The sequence below is a fragment of the Perognathus longimembris genome, chromosome 11 (assembly GCF_023159225.1).
Source record: "Perognathus longimembris pacificus isolate PPM17 chromosome 11, ASM2315922v1, whole genome shotgun sequence".
Lineage (NCBI taxonomy): Eukaryota > Metazoa > Chordata > Mammalia > Rodentia > Heteromyidae > Perognathus > Perognathus longimembris.
Window position 1 is genome coordinate 6177056 of NC_063171.1, and position 20449 is coordinate 6197504.

At 43.5% G+C, this 20449-nt stretch overlaps 1 pseudogene; it reads left to right on the forward strand.

Moving 5' to 3' along the window:
• Positions 1-4940: 4940 nt before the first annotated feature.
• LOC125360128 lies at positions 4941-6085 on the forward strand (annotated as a pseudogene).
• Positions 6086-20449: the final 14364 nt, after the last annotated feature.

A 20449-nucleotide genomic window follows, 5' to 3' on the forward strand; every position in this document is an offset into this window, starting at 1 on the left:
TTCTGGCAAGAAAGACTCAGTAATCTCAAGTCCAGAGACCAGGATTGTGAAATTGCAACTGGCATGTTTCTACAAGGCCAGAGTGTGAGCCAGAGTGCTCCTGTGTGGCATGAAAGCACCTCCTAGTCTTGTGATCCTGCTGGGACCCTTTTAGATGGATCCCCAGAGATATTTTCCTGTAGATAGTGTGTGCTTTGCTTTCAAATAGTAGCTGGCACATCAGAGTGGCAAATGCTGGCCAGAGAGAATGAGCTGATGGTGCAAGGAGAGAAATGAAGAGATGGTTTGTGTCTTAGGCAGCTATGCCAAATGACCACTCCAGAATAGCTGGGGCTCTGGGTCCCTGTGAGACCTATCCTGCAGAAGGCTTAGCCTGTCTTGGGTGAGAAGGTCCCCTGCTCTTCTCATTAAGACCTCAAAATCATGAAGAAATCCTTGTCATTGTGAGACATGGACCATCTATTCCCTGGAACTGGAACCTTGGTGCCTTGGTACCAGTTGGTGCCTTGTTCAGCCCCTTGGCCTTGCCCTCTTCCCGAATGGGGAAACCCCAAGTTGGAGCCTTGACTTTGCTCCTAGTGAATATCATGATATTTTCTGCCTTGAGGTCACTGTGTGCAAAGCAACTGTTTTGGCAATAGTGCACAGCACTCAGGATCAGCTGAAACAAAGGCCTGGCTGAGACCATTGCCTCTGTCATGCTGTTGGAGGTGGTCCACTAGGTCTCCTCTGCATAGGTATTCCATCACAAAGTACAAATGCTCCTCTGTCTCTGCTGCCTCAAAATTTTTACAATAGGGGTGCTCCACAGATGTCAAAATTTCTAATGCCTTGGCAAAAGAAGAGTTGTTCCTTCTTGTCAGGTGCTTTTACAGCCGCCAGGGATGCCTATGAGGAGGTGCTTGGCTAATTTGGTGAAGCCAAGCCCCCCCTCACTGATGGTTCCCCAGCACATAGTAGGAGCTGCTTGTGTGAGGAGCTGGCCTTCAGGCCAGGTTGGGACCTGTCATAATACTGTCATAGCCATCCTAGAGCACATCCTGACCATGCTATCTGACCAAAGTTCCAGGGTTTCCTCTGATGTGTTTGGCAAAATCCATGTAAACCTAGCCCAAGTCATTGGGAACCTACCCTTTTCCCTCTTTCCTTGGAAGGCATGGAAACCAAGTCCTGTATGCACTGGCATTTGAGGTAAGTCCTCAGCTTTGAGGGTATAGCTTCGGCTCTTCAAAAACAAATATTATTTGCCCCCAATGGTGTTGCGTGTGCTGATGAGAGCCACAATGGCCTCCTTTGCCAGGATTACTAGTGAGGGGCATCTTCAGGTCAAGTTCCACCAGGGTGTGTTTGATGTCAGGATGTGGCTCAATAGCCCATTGCAGCTTCAGTTGCTCATGGGAACCCAGAGATTTGCTCAGCTTCAGGCACAAACACCTGTATCCCTCCCAGGCACCACCACCCCACCCCCCACATCGGTGTGAACTGTCCAAGCCCCACTAGCCAGCAGCCAATGTGGAACACTTTGCATCTAGTTCTTTTGTTTTAGGCTCCCCAGGGGGGAAAAATACCATGGAATTGAGGGGAAATACTAATGGCTTTTTCTATATAAAGTTTCTATAAACCTTAAAGGGTTCAATAGATCAAATATACTTCATTTTAGAATAGAGAAGACCAGACTGAAATGCTGTCACAGAACTCAGGCAAGTGCCACTTTGGGCTCTTTTTCTAGACTACCTTTAAGCTTTTTGGCCATGTTTGCCTTCCGTGTGTCTTCTGCCATGAGCAGCGCATCACTCTGGATATTTATCTTCGACTCAACCATGTTCTATGTCATTCTCTACAACCCTAGGGTCTCAGAACTGCAGCAGGGCTACAATGTGGCCATGCAAGTTGACTACGCTTGCTTACTACGTATGGAAGATGAGCACCAGAAAGTGGGTCACACAGAATTGCTCTAGTAAGAGGACCAAACCTCATGGGTCCTTCCAGTGAGCGAGAGTGGAGCCTGGGTGTCCCCTTCAGCAAGACACTCACTAGAATAATAGTAATAGTAATAATAATAAACATCCTTGTAAGTTATCATGTTCACGTTAATGAATGATGCTAATGAAACAAGTAAGATTTCTCCTAGGGGCTGGGGATATGGCCTAGTGGCAAGAGCGCTTGCCTCGTATACATGAGGCCCTGGGTTCGATTCCCCAGCACCACATATACAGGAAACTGCCAGAAGTGGCGCTGTGGCTCAAGTGGCAGAGTGCTAGCTTTGAGCAAAAAGAAGCCAGGGACAGTGCTCAGGCCCTGAGTCCAAGCACCAGGACTGGCCAAAAAAAAAAAAAAAGACTTCTCCTATTTGAAATATAAACTAAAACATGAGACCAATCATAGAAAACCCAAAGTAGAGTGTGGTGAAGCACAGGGAGAGAGGAAATGTGCCATATGAGAATTGTCTTGTGTGATTTTTGCCAAGCATAGCCCAGAGATGGATAGCACAAGTTTTGCCTATGACCTGGATATATAAATCTATTTTGAATGTTGGAGATTCTAATGTAATTAACACCAATGATCTTATCCCCTGTATTATTATATTACTGGTGAACTTGCTTTCTTGAAATTTTCCATTTAGAAGATATGAATAGGGCTTGCTTTAGTCCAGTGTTCACACTGGACCTGGAACCACTTGACCCCAGTCTTTTGACCCTAATGTAGAGGATGGCAATGAGCTGAGAAGAATGTCACTGAAGTACAGCCTCTTCAGAGTCATGGCTTGTAACTTGGGATACTTGAGGGTGAAGGAGACTGACAGGGTGTCTGGGGAAGAAACAGATGGGTTTTACTGTGTGGAAATTCTTTCTTTTTTTTTCTTTTTTGCCAGTCCTGGGGACTGGACTCAGGGCCTGAGTACTGTCCCTGGCTTCTTTTTGCTCAAGGCTAGCACTCTGCCATTTAAGCCACAGAGCCACTTCTGGCCATTTTCTATATATGTGGCACTAGGGAATTGAACCCAGGGCTTCATGTATACAAGGCAAGCACTCTTGCCACTAGGCCATATCCCCAGCCTTGTGTGGAAATTATTTTCTCTTTGTAGTTGCATGTTGCTGAAGGAGTCTAGCTTGTGACTGGCACATGTTCAGTCTTGTGCAATTTTTGAATTATGTGCAAATAGGGACATTTCTCTTGTTTCCCAAGGCTCTTCAGTGTGACCCTATGTATATGTGTTCCTGAGATTCACCAGCTCCAGTACTGGGGAAGTGTGCCAAGTCCGGGGTGGGTGCTGCTGGCTTGGTAGGTAGGTGAGTGTTTGAAGTGCTTTGTCTGGTTGCCCCTTCTTAGCTTGGTGCTCAGTTTAGCCTGTCGTGTGGGACCCTGCATGTATCTAGCCCTAGAAAATTTCTCTTGGTCTGACTTCTAGTGCTGGGCATGTTGCCCAGACTGAAGTAGTTGTCTGTCATAGGTGACTTGTGTATCCAGTAGTTTTCTTCCCCCTGTTTTCTAAGTTGTCTTTCGAGCCAAACTGTAACTTTGGGAACTTCATTGTACCATGTCTTGACCTTAATTCCATTCCTTAAAACAACGATTTCCTTTTAAAAACTTCTATTGAAATAGGATTTTTTTTTTACCTGATCAATGGAAGGGTATTTGAAATACAAAATTAAACCTAAGCTGTTTCCTTAAAATGGAATTAGAGGCCGATGCTTAGGTCCTTGTTTTCAACCTAGGAAACAATTCCAGGAAAGACAAAGCCAGGAGAAAATGGTGAACGGCAACAGGGAGAGAGTAGCCTCTTATAGGCAGTGTCTGTAGATTGTCATTTGTAGGCCATATGTGTCATTCCTACTGAGGGGTGTAAGAGTTATATAAATGGGCAGCCAATGATCAAGAATACCACACAGTATTCAAGCAGAAGAGAAAACTGTATTTTGCTGAGCTGCTGGCCTGTGGCCAAGTTCAAGTCCCATCAGGTGGTCAAGAATAGGAGTCACTCCCAGGTGATGCCTTTTCTGGGGTAGAAGTGGGGAGTTGTAGCCAAGTGGGTTAGGATGTGGCCTCAGGGAAGGGGGAGGTAACTGCCTTCAGGTATGCTGGTTCCCCAGGTAACTGGGTGAGTACTTAACCAGGTGGGGGGGGGTGGGCATCTGCTTGGAGCCCTCCGGGGGAAGACCTTACCAGGGGTAGCTAAGGGATACACCTCAATTTGGTGGGTATCATGGGCATGTGCCTGGGTGACAGCCCATACCTTTCCTTTTCCTGCAGAGTAAGGGTGGAGGATATTATTAAATATGTCATGCCAAGAAAGGTCATAGACCTGAGCAAGGTATTCATGTTGTTTGATATAACTGTTAGGGTCTTGAGAATATGATTTCAGCTGCTTCTCCACTTGAGCACTGAAAAATGGAACATGCACTCTTACCATTCCTTTGGTTCCTGCCGCTTCCCACAAAGGGCACAAAGAGTTTACTGGGGGCTCAGAGCCACCAGTGGGAGACTGGGTGTGAGCTGCAGGAGGGGAGAAAAGGTGAGGGATGGAAAGTGAAGAGGAGGAGGGTAGAGAGGAAGAAGGTGAAGGTGCTGAAGGCTCAGCAGGAAAAGGTGCAGGGTCAAAAAGGGGGTCAGACACATCATGCTCCGCATGGGTCTCAGAGCTCTCAGAAATGGGAAGCCCATGTGCCACAAGTATGTGGACAGCTGGCCATGGTTGGCAAAGAGCAGGGTTATTCTTCAGAGCAAAGAAAGCCTGAATATGGATGACCACTGACCATTTACCAATGTGAGGCAACAACTGTCTAAATCTGAGAACGATATAATCTAAAGTTCCATGTTTGGGCCACCGGGAGTCAAGTTGGTACTGCTGCCAGACTTCAGTACAAGAATCAATTAGGAGTTTCGCTTGCAGAGCTCCTGCTGGAAAGTCGCCCGGGGCTAGGCACATGCACTACGGGGTTATGGCCGCCTCAATTAGCAGCCAGGAGCCGGACGGGAGCCTGGGCCAGTCAAAACTAGACCTCTTGTTAGTTGGAGATGTCAACGTTCACCACCTGGCTTGCGCTGTACAGAAATTCCTTTCAAATACAGAGGAAGTAACCATCACCATTTGTGATGCAAAGAGGGCAGCCACACTTGTGAACAATTGCGTGTTTAATATGATTTTCCTGAGGACTACTCCTGTCCTAACTGCTGAGGAGCTGGAAGCTATCAAGTCGATCAGATTTGACAAGAGGGAAAATATACATTTGCTGTTTGTTTTTATAATCCCTGAAAATTTTAAAGGTTGTGTTTCAGAATATGGAGCTGATATTACTTTAAGTGAACCACTGACAACGGAAAAAATGAATATTGTGCTAAAATACTGAAGAGCATATTTCACAAATGGTGGTTCAGTTAAGAATGAAAATGCTCTGAGGACTGGAGAAAGTACATTTTCCTTGCAGAGCTGCAGCAGTAACCACCTGGAATATTTTTCTGCCAATCTATTTGCTCGCACAAAATCTGTAAGACATTACATTAGACTTGAATTAAATGCCTCATTGTCAGATTTTGAGAACAGCAAAAAGGTTTTTCTTCAAGCAAAGAGAAGATGAGAAGAGAACGAATCAAGTATTGCTGTGAGCAGCTGCGTGCTCTGTTACCATATGAGCAGGGGAGGAAGAATGATATGGCTTCAGTTATTGAGGCAACAGTTGATTATGTGAAGTATCTCCGGGACAGGATCCCTCCAGCTGTTATGCGCAAGATTTCAGAAGCCATTAAGAACAATAAGAAGTATTGGAAGAAACCACAGGCCATCCAGCTTTGCCTCCAAGGCCCAGTCATGTCTCAAAGGAAAAGCACTGTGTTGACAAGCAAGTACTCACCTGTGAGAGAGATGCAGTTTGTGGCTGATAAGTGTTTGGATGTTTATTCTGAGCCTGCTGCTGGGGGATCCCTGAATGAATCTATGAGAGCTGCCGTTACAAATCAGAACATTGACATTCATTTGCCATCAGCCATCCCCAAAGTCTCAAAGTTTCTTCCCCAGCAGTGCAATTCCATGCTGGGACAGACACACACAGCACAACCCAACTGCTTGCAGCAGTATTGGGCATATTAACAGCACATGTTTGAAATTACTGTAGACTACCTGCAGGTGCAATTGGACAATACAGAAGAGAGGAAGGAGAAAGGATTTTGGAACCCATATTCATAGACTAGTATCAAAAGAGTTGGCAGTCTGACATGTACTAAATGTGTTAAAAGCTTATGCAGATAGGTAGAAAGAGAGGAAAGAGTCATATTTTTACTTATATACATGCTTGGACTACTCCCAGCTAGAGAGCTATAGGAACCAATGACCTAGGTGACTGAGACTTTTTTCTTCATCAAAAAATGATTCCATTTATGAAAAATTTACAATAGAAGGAACACCCCTGTGAACTTAGTGACAGGATAAGGTTTGAGAAAGTGAATTGATATTCCTATGTCACTGAGCACAGGTAGTACAACTTATTTTTACCGTCTCAGTGAATTACTGTCCCTTACTTGTAGGTGCTGTCTTTAGATTTGACATGTATCCATCACCCAAACTAGAAATATCTAGAAAGATGCTCAGAGGTGTTTGCTTCTTCACTCCATGACTGATGAATAAACTGATGGATTTGTGTTTGCATTTTACAATCCTTTCAGTGGAATATTAGCTAATAAAAAAATTCTTTCTTGATCTTTAGTTACAGTCTAGCATATCAGTGCATTTCTTCCTTCCTATGAGCATTAGAAAAATAACTATCAAACAAAGAAAGACAATTGCCTGTTTTATATTTTAAATGTTCTTATGCAGGAGTTTTACTGTTGTTCAGAGGTGACTCTGAAAATCCACTTTTTGTTTTGTTTAATAAAAACATGTTCCCACTTTAAAAAAAAGAATGAATTAGGTGTTTTCAGTTGATGCAGCCCTTAAGGGACAAGACATCAAATGAGTGCAGAAGGCATTCCAAAGGGGTTTCCAGCTTCAGGTGTGACTTGCAGCACCCCATTGGAAGTGCAGGGGGAAATAAATTTGGTGAGTGAATGAAAACTTACTGGACAGATGCAGTGTCCCCCACTTTGGAGGCAACCAGGCCCTGGGCCTGAGAAGTTCTCTGGCATGGTACCCCCTCTGGAAAAAGAGAGAAACAGACAACCTATAGAGCAGTTTCACTCACTGGAGTATAGAAGTGGTGTGCACATGGATGTGTAGGCCAGCACTGGAATTGGTGAAAAGTCTCAGGAAGAGAGTAGCCTCTGAAGGGCAGTGTCTGGAGACAGTCACTTGTAGGCCATGTGAGTCATGCCTACTTAGTGGTAGCTAAGTGATATACCTCAAGTGTTTCTCTTTGAAACACAAAGTTAAGGTCCATCCACCCCACTGATATTTATTCTGTTTTCATTAAGCGGATACGTGCTTTTGTGTCTGAGCATCCTTGGGACACTTAGGAGAAAGCCATAACATAGTAACCTTGACAGAGGTTGGGGGAGGTGTCATTTGGGCAAGGCAGAGCTGTCCCAAGAACCAAGCTGCCTAGAAGATAGCATCAAGCATGCCAGCCTCTCTCCCATGTGTCCATGCTCTCTTGAAGGATGACAATTTTCTGTGGTTTCCCTTTAGCTGGAAAGGGAAGGGAAGGATGTAGCAACCCCATCCTACTTTTATGAACTTCTTTTTAGCTCTTTGAGTTTTAATGGGAGCTTACCTGGGAAGGGACATCTCGCCAATTGATCAAGGTGGTTTTTAGATATTGCTGCTAGAGCAAGAGAAGGAATTCCAAAGCCATTCTCCTGCATTGCTAGCAGTTCTCTATGTGCTTCTCATTTTACAAGCACTTTGTGGTCCTTGGTGTTAATTATGTTCCCCAACATCCATGTGGTTCTTGATCTGATTCTCATTTTCTCCCCCCTGGGATGTCCAGGAGTTGAGAATCCTATTAGTCCCTGTTTACCTTATAAGGAGCAGGTAGTTCTTCCTGGGAACAGATTGAATTCAGTTCAGCCAGCTTCTTACACAGGTGGATGATAATGGCATTCTTGAGCTTTACCCTTCAGGGTAAAGCTGTTCCTGGAGATAGGTCTTTCTCTTCTGATGCTATTGGCACCGAATGAACATTGTTGTCCCATCATGTCTAGAATATGGATCCATCGACCTAAGTACCTTCCTTCTGGGCAGGAAGATTCAGTGGTTTCTGAAAATCCATACAGTGGACTCATTCTAAGGTGTAGATGTGCTTTTCCAAGGAAGTTGTACGGGGCAAAAGTGTGAACCACTGGAATCATCTGTGGGGAGGAAGTGATGCTGGTCTTGTTTTCAAAGTCTGTGGCACTTTGACAATTGTCCTTGCAGTTTTATGAGGATGTGGGTCAGAAATTCTTGACATGAGGGGGGTTTGGGATGGTTCAGAGCCGTTGATCACAAAGAACTAGTAGCTGTTGGATAGGAGCCCAGACAGAAATGTTTGGCTCCTCAGACCCACAGGGGTCTGTATGAAATTTGACCTCAAATCACTTTATCCAGTCTGGGGTGGAGAAAAGTAAGATTTCCCTTTACTCTGGTGGCTGATTGTTGTTGGTATTAACAAAGGGTAATACTGGGGCATTTCACATCTTAATGATGCTGGTGATAATAGGAATGTGACTCTGTTCATTTAACTGGAGATAGTGTCCAGTAAAGAGGCTATATAGATCTGTGGAATGCTTTCTCAGGAGGGTTCTAAGTTTACATTGACTTAATAGAAAAATAATTTAAAAAATCATTACCTTTAGTATATTTTGAAAATGCATCTTTCATGGCATATATGTTTAGACATTCAAATAAAGAATGCTGCTAATGATTCATGCAGTGTACACCAGAGCCCCAGTGTGAATGTTACAGTATTCTTGGTGCTTTCACTCTACCTTCTTCAGAATTCCCAAGGGAGAAATCATGAATCCTGTCTTTTTAATACAAGTGAAATGCTGCAGATTTATTTCCAAGCACCCTGAGACTTAGATTGAAACAATGATCTTGAACTGGCCTTCATATAATATGGGCACCAGGTTAAAGGGCCTAATACAACAATTGAGGCTATCTTCTGGTGAGGTAGAGCAAAGGTGTGATCCTGCTTTCACTTAGACAAGACCCAGACTTGGGCATATTGATCCTACTTTGCATAGATGACAGTATGTGTTGTCTATCCCTGTCAGCTTTCTATAAATCTTGGCTTGAGGTCCCCTGTCTCAGGCTAACCTGTCCAGCTACCCTTCTCTGTTGCACTTTCTCAATTTAATTGCCTTTGTGTATACCATGTCCATAGTTACTGGGAGACATTCTGCACATTACAGCTGGCTGTTTAGCCAATTCAGTCAGTCCTCTTGTGCCCTAGTTCACTCTGTGTCACTTAACCTGTTATCCAATTCTTTGAATTAGAATGTAGACATTTTCCTGAGCCATTTTCCCCATACAGCCTTTGGATATGTTATTTGGAAGTTACTAAGGATGTCCATGGAGATGTAAAACTTGGACTACAGGAGGTACTATTGAGCAGGCCAGTTGCAGAGATGCCTGTGGCTCATTCCTGCTGGAGGCTGAGAAAACCATGAGCATCTCTTAATGTTCATGTAAATGTAAAGAGTTTGGCCATTTGCCCCCAACTTAGCTTGTTTCCTAGTTTCTCCGCCTGTCCCAAGGTCTTAGACCCACAGCAGTGCTGAGATACGATATATATATATATATATATATATATATTTATTTATTTATTTATTTATTTATTTATTTATATATGAGGATGAGGCTATGGTGAGAGTGGTCTTCACTTAAAGCTCACAATGTTGTTTCTTTACACAGATGAAGGCTGTACTTTGCATCCTGCAGCAAAAAAATCTTCCTGTCTCGCCTTCCTATAATAGGAGTTTCCCTCTTTGGGAATAAATTATTGACTTTTTCTTGTCAGTCTTGTCATCATCTCTGTCTCTTGCATGAAAAGTTTGCAGGACAAATATAGGCAGCATTCCTTATAACCACATGGTGTTACAAAGCCTCATGCCTTTTCTCACTGGTAAATCTGGGTAAGATAGTCTAAAGCTCTGAAATCAGCATGCCCCAGATCTCTCACCGTGCCCTAACTTGATAAATATTACAAGATAAATACTGTAGAAGAAATTTGCAGCTCTGATTTCCTTTTTGGTCATAAGGGAGGCTGGTGTGTGTGTTTCTATGGTCAACATTGCTTTTCATTGCCATATGCCTCACTGTATGATGTGTGGATTGACATCAAAGATAGTTAACATCTGCTTCTGCAGCTATGCTCCTGTATGTGAATCTCTAGGAATAGCCTGCTGCTCTAATGGACCTAAGCCATTCATACCTTCTTTGGTTGGGAGACGTGTTGCTTTTCCCCAATAGTTTTTACTTTCTGCTCTAGTAACATAGACCCCCATTACACTGTATCCCATTTAGCCTGAGCCATGCACTAGATGACTAGTAGTATGTCCCTTTCCAACAGCCTGCATGTCCTAACCTGTGTCCCTGAGGCCCTAGACTTTCTGATTTGTAGTGGAAGTATGTGTCTTTGGCATTGTTGTCCTGTGTGTGGTTTCCCCTTCATCTTTGCCCCTGCTGTGTTCATAGAGGCCAGACACTGCTCTCCTTCCACCTGATGCTCTAGGTCCCTTTCCATGGAGGGCTCATTGTCAGGCCAGAGTTTTAGTTAGAATCCAAGTGATACTCTTACTGTCCAGCTGCTCTGAAAGGCACAGCTCCATTTATAGCCAGGGGAATTTCTCTGGATGTCAATCCTGTGGATGCTATGGCCACCACTGTCCTTCCTTGGGGGTCCCACATACATATATGATTCTCGGGTCACAGGTGTTCTTTTCCTTTGGCTGCCTTTGCTGTGGTAGAATACTGAGGATAAGGACCAAGGATTCAGTGTGGTATGTAGATTGTCCTGCCTGATCTATCTCGGCACTGACAAGATGCTTTCCCCAATCCTGAGCTTTAGCTCTAGACATGGTTGGCTCCTGGGCACAGCACAGGTATGCCATCTGTATGTGTATGGAAACACACCGACTCTTGCTGGCTGGAACTCTGTGGCACTCTGATGACATTTGTTCTTGATGAAAATTCCTTACCTGATGATGCTCTATGGGGCAAGAACAAGAGATGTGGTAGCATTGCAGGTGCCAGATGACACTCAAATGTATCCCTCGTTGGGGCATCATTATATACTGTCTTGTCCACTTTCCTGCATTTCCTCTTGAGTTTGTTCTATCTCAAGTCTTAACCTTGCAGCTATTCTTGTGCTGAAGATTTGTCTGCGTGTGGGAAATGTTTCCATAGTGTTCTGACTATTAACACTTGTATGATTCTGGATGGATGTGCCTTTGTGCTGATGGAAGTCAGTCTTGGAGACTACTATTTTCACCTTGATGTCTGGAATTGAGTTTGGGTCAAATAATAAATCTAAATCGTAAGAATGGTATCTGACAGATTTGTAAATACTTATATAAAGAGGTATAGGTTGAGCTGAATCCTAGACCCCCAACTGCTGGTGTTTGATTTGCTTGACTCAGACCATCCAGGGAGCTGTGCTCTGGTCCAGAACATGGGTATTTGAGCTGCCTGTGAGAGCCATGCGGAGTACCCTAAACCCAGGGGCTTGAGTCTCCTGTATGATTATGATTTGTCCCTACATTTGATAGGATGTCAACACTCTACATTTAATTTCTCTCTTAATTGGTGATCCTCTTCATTGAGAACAAGTTGAGGTTTCTTAAATAATTTGCCTTTTCCTTGAGTACTTTTTCTGTCTTGTGGACTCTTGTTCTGAGTATACCTAGTTATGGTTCGGCACAATTGAGAAATAGTTCAAGATGAAAAAAGTTGTTTAGGCAGGGTGACAGCCACAGCAGTTGCAATGGCTGCTCCCTGAAATTTCTTGGCCCTGATACAAATATCCCCAACAGGGCTGGGGTGGACCGTGTTTGTCATACACAGTACTGTCCTTCCTCCTCTGGGTAGCCAGGGCCATTGAAATGAGCTGATCCTTGGGCCCAAACACCTTGGCCAAACACCTCCTCTGGAGTAGAGGTAACTTGTTCATATTTTTCAAACATTGGCCCCTTTCTGGTTTATCACTGGAGATTTTCAAAGTAATCTTTGGAAATAAGTTTTCTATACAAGGCCCCAGTTATCTTGTACAAATCCTTGGAAATAGAGCCATTAGTATTAAATACATGAAGTCCTTCAATGGAGATAGTATAAGCGTGATGCATATATTCTCTTTGGCAAGGAAAATTGGCCAAGTGGTTACAGTAGTTACCTGCTTGACGTGTTTAAAAATTGATCACAAATGTATAATGATACTTAAGGTCAGTTAATGTTAGGTAAGGAGGCTTGCAGGAAATACATACAAACAAAGGAGCCCCATCTGTTCCCAGGCTCATGGCATCTCTTCAGATGGCTGTCCTAAGCTCAGACACAAAGGCTATCAGATTTGGGCAACTTGCATTCTAATGGCCAGCATGAGACAGGAGCCGAGGTGAAATAAAACCCTCAAATTCTGAGAAAAAGGCCCCTTGTTAACATAGCACTCCAGTTACTTGTTGCAATAGTGTACTGCCCTTTGGGTATTTAAGGAAATTACTTTGGGCAGAGGGGAGTTATTATCTGTCTGCCTTGAACAATTCCACCTCCAACACGAACCGGTTCTTCTAGGCGTTTTCATCAGCTTTACATCTAAACGGGTGGACAGAGAGCTGCCTTTTCTTAGAAGGCGGGGGAAACTCTTTCAGAAGTTTAGTCTGTGCAGGCGGTAGGCTGTCCAGTTGGCAGCTCTTGGATCTCCTCTGAATGATTCATGCTGGATATTCGTTTCTATGAGACTTATAGGCACGCTATGACAGAAGCACCGTACTTGTTCCTATTGTCGCTGAAGTGCTGTTCTACTACAGGGCACATGGGCTGATTCGCATATATTCTGGCCTATGTCTCTAGATTAGATGTTTGCTTTAGGGAGCACAGGACCTATGGTTAGTCTGCTCATCAAGTGAACCAAGGTCCCCCTATAAAGCATAATGCTTACCTTGTTATTTTAGGTAGTGCTTTTCTACCCAGCATCCTACTCTAACTCTTCAGTACTGACTGAAGACAATATTGCCTTATTGCCTTCATCCCATGAGGAATCTACATGTTGCATATGAACTATGTCACAACCCCTCATGAGTCTTGATGGCCATGCATGCCAAATACCTTCTTTGGTAAGGAATACCTTACAATGCTCCCCCTTTTCCCACTTGAAGGTGTGTAGAGTGGTCAGAGTAAATTATCCCTGCCAAGGGAAGCATTTGTAAGTATATGACAGGTATCCATTTTAAAAGGTGAAAGATTAACGATATATGAGAGAAACTGAGGTTTCCCTATAGTACATAGAAGGCAACATGTCTCTACTGGATCAGAGGAAGCCTTGTCCCTCAAGCAGCACACTGTAGCAAAGTGTTTCATATGGGAGTATGGGAAAGAATGGGAGTGAATGTCATTCTTTCCCCTCATGCCTGATTCTTTAGAGATGAAGAGCCATTTCACTCTTTCTTGACAAGCTACCCCTGTGCCAGAGTCTGTCCTGGAACCTCAATTCAGAAGTGTCACAGGAGAGAAGACAATGTTGAAGCTGTGTTTCAAATGCACACTCCACTGATGGCGGATGCTTCCATCTCTCAGGTCAGCTCTTCTGTGCATCATCCATCTATGTGTCAGTGTGAGCCTCATTGGGCAGCTCTAAGCATGCAGGCTCAGACCTCCTCAGGGTGAGAAAGTAACAGTCTTCTGAAAAGTCTCAGAAAAATGTCACATTCTTTCTTTTTGGAAGTTTACCTCTAGGAAAATTAGAGCACTTGTGGAAATAATCAGAATAAGGGATGAATAAGGATGTAACTTTCTTCTGTTTCCCAATTTATTCTTCTTGCTCAAAACAGGGTTAGATTGTCTGCTTCCCCGTGGAGTGCCACCACAGTATTTCATTTTGTCAGAGCTATCTTGGGTACTAGCTTAGCTTGATGAAGTTGCCTTCATTGGGGGAATTTCTTAGTGATCTGAGGGAACCTCAAAGCTATTATCCAAGAGAGGTGGGCATTTTGTAGCTGATGGCTGGCATTTCACCTTCAATGATTAGGGTCTACTCGGTGATTATCTTGAGATATTAGTTTTGAAAGATTTTGTTGGATTTTTTTCCTAAGCCTGCAGTTCAATTTAATTGCCCCTCATGAAGGCAATGTGGAGGTGGGCTTTATAAATGGCTCCCAGAAACTACAGGAAGGGCTACCAAGGCCACAGATTAGTTCTTGATGATTATTTCAGTGTCAGTGCAGGTGCTGCCATCAATGGGGTTTTTCTTCTCTATTCCCACTCCCTGTAGAGTTGGTGCTTCCTTCCTCCTGAGCAGGTTTTTGTCAGTATGAAATCTCTAATATTGTTGTCTGGATACCAGGTCCAGACCTCCATGCAAGATTATCAGGAAGCTATTTGTTTGTGTAAATGAAGGCTTGAGGACCCAGGAGTGGGATTTCAAATCACTTACAAACTGGGAAGATTGCATACCCTTGAGAGCTGGAGGACATTTCAGAGAATTCTGAGTAGGGAAGCATGTTAAAGGTATAGCTTGCTCAGAACTTCAAGTGAGCCAATGTCTGGGATTGTGGAGATTGTGGGTGAAGCTGCTTTTTTATGCTACCTTAATGTTTGCTTCGATAATTGGAGAGGGGTAGGAGGAGGTGTCACTCCTGCAAAATGAAGTAGGTCTGTATATTACACATCTTAAAAATACCCACAAAGTGCACTTTATTCTCCACCTCAGTATAGTATGAGAAGTTGATTAAACTAGAATGTGCCATACACCATACAATATAGCGAGTATTCCAAACTACTTAGTCTTCCTCTCTAAGTTTTAAATACTTGAGAAGGAATGCTCTAAAAGACTAAGCTTTTTAAGCTAGCAGCTCGCTGTATTGGTGCATTCTTCATAAGCAGCCTACATTGTCTTGTAATGAAAACATATTATGGAAGAAAGTAAAAGTCAATAAAGTAAATAACACGACTGGCATTGTGGACTCATGTTTTGGCAAAAAGCACTGTAAGGTAGTTCCCTGCTGCTCAGGAAATTTGTGGTTCTAGAGCTGGTGCAGCTGTAAGCAGCACCCCATAGTGGTGTGTGTTTTCACGCTGCCTGTTGGTGGCAGCCTGGCAGTGTCTGCTCAGACCAGTGTTCTCCAGGATGAGGTGGTTGTTGGGATTTGTTATTCTACTGTGTGTGCTACAGATATGGCGGTGATGTATGAGGGAGATGTTGAGGGAGAGGTTATCTCTGAAAACCTAATTGCTTCATCATGTGCATTTTCTGGGGGTTAATTTACTGTTGTTGGACTCTTGGTCTGTTTCCTCTGACGTGACCAACTTTTGGCAGGGCACCGGGATCAGAAGGTTAGGGACCATGCTGTCAGGAAAATGGAGAAGAAAGAACAGGCTGGACTTGCTCTCAATGGGCAAGGACTGTTTATTAAGGCACCGTGAAGGGTAGCAAACTTCCCATGGCAATGGAGGTTGTGCAAGTAGGTGGGGTTGAAGTTAGGCTTTTATGGGGTCTGAGCAAGAAGATGGAGGTTATCAAAATGGCTATGATGTCTGCAGAGGCAGGGACTTGCAGTTAGTCCCACAATGGAATGTTAATAGCCAGTCTTAGGTTGAATTTTCTTGCCTGGGTCACGCACATCAGCGCATACAAGTCTTGCCTGCTGTAATAGGGAGGCCAGATCTGCCCAGTGCCATCATTAACTGTGGAGGGACTTCAGGTTGACTCCAGCTCAGATAAGAGCAGAAGCCAACTCCATCTCCACTAAGCCCTCCCCTCCCCTATTCAGGGAAGATACTATGTTAAGTTATGTAAGATTGACTGCCACCTGAGGCCTGGGAGCTTCAAGGGAACCTGCTATGAGTAGGCGTAGAGTGATAGGTTAGCTCAAATAGATATGAGACAGACTGTAACTCTATTGGTCACCTGTGTGCGGCCTAGCATGCTCTGTAAGTGTTGTATCTTCATTGGTCACCTGCGTGTGACAAGTTTGTCTGTGATGTTTGCCTTATAACCAGTCTGGAAGACCACACGGACGCGCGGTCCCAGCTCCCGAGTCTGGACTGCACAGGTGTGCGTGGTTCCAGCTCCCGAGTCTGGACTGCACACGTGCGGGCGGTCCCAGCTCCCGAGTCTGGGCCCTGATCCTGCACTCGTGGTCGGCAGTTTCGGCTCCCGAGTCTGGGCTGCAACCAAGGCCGGTCGGTTCACTTTTTGTTCACTTTTTACTTCCCCAATAAATCTGTCTTTTTGTCACCTTGTAGCTGGAGACTGTGTGGTGGACTCTTGGGGGAACCAGGAATCCCCTCCCTTGGGGGGGACCCCGTTTCATTGTAGCGAACCCCCACTCTACTTCACCTGCCATCTGTATGTACCTGGAATAATAGGGTGAGGTCATTCTTTCCTAGACCTCTGGTAAACACAGCTGCCATACCAGAAGAGATCAAGTTCTCATGAAGCCTGCTGAATTCATGTTTATGCACAGATTGTGCACAGTCCTTTGTGAATCATTGCAGAATGAACTTTGGCTATTGCTTCTTAAAGCTTAGACTGATGTCTTGAGGCCTAGAGTCTTAAACCTTTGTAGACTTGCCAGTTCAAAGCTTTTGGAACTGGAATCTGAGTTGCATATCCTTGAATTGAGAATTTGATGTCACCCAAGTGCTATATTTGGAAGTGAACCCAAGATGTGCACAGGAGACTGTCTGGCATTGTGACTGAGGTTGAAATTATGAAGACAGAGTAGGAACACATCACTGACTTGGCTGCTTCTGATCCAACTGCAGCTAATGCCAGTTCGACCTGGTTTGCTTGTGGAAAGCGTATCAGACGTGCCTTTTTGTGAGAGAGTCTCAGACTATCTGTAGTTATCCCTCCTGTGATGTTGCAATTCCCTCTCTAAAGACATGTGGCTCTGGCTACAAACAAGAATAAAGAAGGACTGTGATGTACTACAGAGCAAAATAGCTTTTCTATGGGAAAGTCTAGTCTTCTGGAAATCTTTCAGAGATAGTAGTTTCCTATTCCTTCTTGTGGTAAAGACACCTTTCCTAACTTAGGGAAAGACATCCATACATCCCTATCTATCATTCACACAAGTTCCTATCTTAGAGCCTTGTGCTTACCAGAAAACCACCCTATGCACTTGAGCCAGGCCTCTGGCTTCAGCAATGTCCCCACAATGCCTGCTTGAGTTGAGTACCTTTGAGAATGATGAACTATCTTGCTGTATTCAAAGAATTTTTCCTTTAATTTGAATATGTTCTGCTACAAAAAGTGAGTAGTTGTCTAAAGAGCTAAAATTGATTGCCCCTGTCCCAGCTACCTTACCTTATGTTACCTGAACTGTTGAAAGATAAACACTGTAGAAGTGTTCTGAAATGTCAGTTTTTAATTTGGTAGTATGCTGTGATGGAGGTCAACATCTCTTCATGTGGATATTTTAATATGCAAATTGTTTCATTGCTGCACACCCTTTTCATATACATAGATACAATATGTACATAGTATCTATACAAATATGGTATGTGCTCTGCCACCCAATATGTGTGTGTGAAGCAAGGAGCCAGCTTACCACTTTCTGGGACATCAAAGGACTTGTGCCATCTTAGTTATTCTGAGATAAGAATGGTGTGAATTCAACCAATGCACGTGGTAAATCTTCACGGTTCTTGCAATGAGGCAAGAGGGTAGTGGTCCTGTGCTGACACTACAGCTGAAGAGATGCAGGTAGCACAGCTCAGACCGCTTATAGAGGGGCAGTGAGAGTCATGAGCATACTTATGAAGTTGTAATTGCTTCTTTTTGTGAAGTTTTCATTGTCTCCTCTATGCTTAGTGTACAGAGCTGTAGCCACCTCTGGATCCAGGTTAGGCCAGTAAGTAGAGGCATACTCTGCTGAGATGTCACAACAGGCCACCATGGAGGGTCACTCATATAGATGTACCCTACCTTTTGTTTTAAACTCTACTGGCAGTTTATTATTCAGTGAGATTGAGTTCACAGTCTTTTCCTCTAATGATTTCATCCTTATTAATGTTCCTTGTTTATTGAAACCTGGTCACCTAAGTGGTGAGACATACTGAGAATCAAAATGAGTATTTTTTTTTTTTTTTGCCAGTCCTGGGGCATGGACTCCAGGCCTAAGCACTGTACCTGGTTCTTATTTTTCTCCCCTCAGGCCTCTACCACTTGAGCCCAGTACCAGTTCCAGCTTTTTGTCTTTATGTGGTGCTGAGGTATCGAACCCAGGGCTTCATGCATGCTAGGCAAGTACTCTACCACTAAGGCATATTCCCAGTCACTCAAAAAGAATATTTTTGTCATCCTATATCACGAGAAGGGAGTCTCATCTCACTGAAAGATTCTCTCCATCTTCAATGCTTCAATTAAGCTACCAGCTTAACTAGTGAATGAAGTAGATCCTTCAGTAAATAACACACTGTTTTCTAAATCTGGAGGACCCATTCCTGTCTGGAACTCCATTTGAGGGTTTTTGTTTTTTGTCTTTTTTTAATTCAGGCTCAAAAGAAGAACCAGTAGAATACCTTTTAAGAAATGAGAACCTGAGACTAAAAAGCATCTACTTAAGAATAATCACACCCTATCCAAGTGAAATTACAAGGCCTAATAGCCTTCTTGCTTCTGCTGGTCTTTCAAAGATAGCCAATTTTAGAAATTACCTTTAATCTCTTGATATGGATGCAAAGAAATAAACAAGCAGTCAATGCTTGTCACATCAATTTAGAGTATTTAGGAATTGACAACAGCAAGGTATGAAGATGATATAAGCATTATTTATCTTTCTTAGTCAGAATTACATTCTTAGAAATGCTAGGAAAATGTATTTGGCCTAACTCAGTATTGTTATCTGACCCACTTGTATCTGCTCACTTCTAAAGGAGAATTCTCTGGAGATGAGTTGGTAGGAAAGAAGTCAGGATAAACAAGCTGCCATTCTGACAAATGAGGGCCAGCTAGAAAACCAGGGCATTGCACAGAGAAGAGAAAGGAAGCAGGCCCTGTGCTAAGCGGGTCTTCCTAATCCAAGGTCTGCGTTTTCTCTTCTAGAATATCTGCAATTGTGACGTCACTTTCATCTACTAGGCTGGTCTCTGATTCTTTCTATGAACACAACATTCTTAGAACCATGCTTTACTATGTCTAGGAGGGTGATTCTAGAGGGATGCCTAGGGGGTAAGACATGAACACCATACCATAGGCTAGGACCCTGAGAGGATGCAGGGGGAAAAGCAAGACACAGGCATTCTTTGATTTTTCTCTATTTTAACAAACCTCCCCCTCTCCCTTGCCTTTAGGTGATCTGTTCTGTTCTGCTGGACTGAAACTATGAGTCAAAGAAATCTTTTCTCCTTTTAATTTGTTTCTGGTGTTCTCTCAATAATGAGAAAGCTAGCTAGCACAACTGGTCTCCGTTTTCTGTGAGGACAGGGGTTTGGTGAGCTAAGGATTGTTGGGGCCCTGTAGCTTCTGGTCTCATTTCCTGACTTATTAGTACGCATTTCTACTTAGGATTCACAGCAAGATTATTAGCAATTATAGGAATTCTGTGTTGTTCATCTAAGACATAGTCGAAGGTGATTATAGTGAGCATCACTTTTGCCAGGGAATCTGAAGAGCTTTTTACATTAGTAAAGGAACTAGCTGTTTATTGGCTGTGGTACTAAAAATATAAGACAAGTTTTGAAGAACACAGTGTCTGCAACTCTTAAACAAGAAAGCAGATTACTCAAAGAACTATCCACTGGGTATTCCCCTGGGGAGAAATCATGGTTTTTGGACAGCATTAAAAATGAATTGTTACAAAGCTGAACTTAATATTCAAGTTTCTCTTGCAGGATGAAAGGAAGACAGAATCATAATACTAGAGTTGGGAGTTCTTGTTTCTTTCTTAGAGGAGGGTCTGAAGACTTTAGTGCCTGGCCATTTAGAGGTTTGCCTGCTTATCTTTTCTCCATTTACTCTCAAGTCTGAGGGGAGCTCTCCATGCTGACTGCTACCAACAGTGCCCATTACTAATTGCGAATAGTCATTATGTTATGGACTAACTGGGAAGAATCATTGTTATTGATGCTTCTGAGCAAAACCTCCAGCTCTGAATCTCAACAGACGAGGCTCAACCACTAACTATGCCAGTTAAAGACCAGTAGTTGTGAAAGGTACAGCAAGAAGTTATTCAGTGTGCAACATTGGGAAGAGCAGAAGGGCTCAGTGGCCCTCAGGTCTGTGCTGTCTGTCCTTCTAAGATATTGTCATAGGTTCTAAATTATGTAACGAAGGGGCACAAGTGTTAGGGTTAGCCTTGTTTGTACTGGTCTAGTTGATCACTG